Source organism: Phytophthora parasitica (assembly GCF_000247585.1).
Source record: "Phytophthora parasitica INRA-310 unplaced genomic scaffold supercont2.6, whole genome shotgun sequence".
Classification (NCBI taxonomy): domain Eukaryota; phylum Oomycota; class Peronosporomycetes; order Peronosporales; family Peronosporaceae; genus Phytophthora; species Phytophthora nicotianae.
Window position 1 is genome coordinate 1,513,123 of NW_008648992.1, and position 1,512 is coordinate 1,514,634.

Genomic DNA, 1,512 nt, shown 5'->3' on the forward strand with positions numbered 1-1,512 from the left:
CCCCCCCCCACCACCACCACCAGATGCAGCACTTGCATTACAGAAATTTCCCACGACCTCAAAGTGCTAGTGATGGATATCGAGCTGCTTCTACCAGACTGGGAGAGAACCCTGGATGAATCTCCAGACGCAGAAGAACATGACGACTCGAGTGATGATGAATTGGATGGCAGCAGCATGCCAAGAGACCCAGAAGTCGCAACAGATGCGATCAGTGAAGAAGCTGCAAGTGCTGGACGTGCGTATCTCGAGAATATCAAACAAAATGGAGGCATCACGTTGCTGCAGGAGGCCAAAGTGGTGCGTGCGTATCAAACCAAGGGAATATTAGGTCTCTTTGCACTAGGTTTTAGTCGTAGCGTTCGTAATACGCTGCTTCAGTGGCTAAACCCTCGTCTCTCGGAAAAAGGGATCCCTGTCATAACACTGCGCGAGCTCAATGCCTACATAGGGCTCGAGATTGCAACCAGCCTCTGCTCTCTGAACCGCCTGCGCGATTATTGGTCAAAAAACGAGCTTTATGGTCACCAGCTCTTCCGAGCAACAATGCAGCGTGATTTGTTTCTTGGTATCCGGTCCGCTTTGACACTACACCCTGTTGACACTGTGCCGGAAGAAGTCAAGGTGAGAGATCCTCTTTGGCATTGTCGAAGTATTTTGAACAATATATTGAAGAAGTGCGCCAACTTCGCAGTTCCAAATGGCGTATCCGCTCTGGATGAAAGCTCAATTCGGACAAAAGCTCGGTCTGCAGCCAGAACTTACATCCCATCGAAGCCAGACAAGTACGCCGTGCGATTTTACGCTTTAGTCGACTGGAAGACGCTTTACGCTCACGGCCTGTTCGACAATGGAAGTGGCAATACCACCGTAGCGGGACATTTATAGCGCTACACTGCAATATTTCCTGAGCTCCGTAGAGTGATGACAACTAGATGTGATCATGGCAGACTTGACCCCAAGAGTGCTACTGCGCTTTGGGTGGCGATGTTGTCTCTACAGAACCAGCAACTGCTCTCGAGTGGGAAACGGCTTGTCGTCATGGATTCCTACTACACGAGGCATGCATTTGCGTAGCATGCACTGGAGTTGACTTTAGGAGAGATGAGAGTGATTGGGACCTGCAGAATAAACTATGTGGACTCTTTCTCTCGACCTGCTGTTGAATCGGCTGTTCTAGAGCTGAATGATGCTGAACGGGGCTGCTGGAAGTTAGTTGCGGCACATGATCTTGTTGACAACGTGAAAGAGCTTGAAAAGGCTCACAAACAGAGCCAGAAAGGCTTGAGGAAGGCGCAAAAAACTCCATTTGAAGCACCATACGTTCGCTCGCCTCACGCTGGGTATATTGTTTTTCGCGACAAGAGAGTAGTTGTCTTCTACACGAATGATTTGGCTGCAACACCGTCTGCTGATGTGCTAGACGGAAACACACCAGAAGCTCAGACCTGCTGCCACGGCATGGGCTTTGTTCAAAGGTGGACTGGGCAGGAAATGTTTCGTCGGACCGCA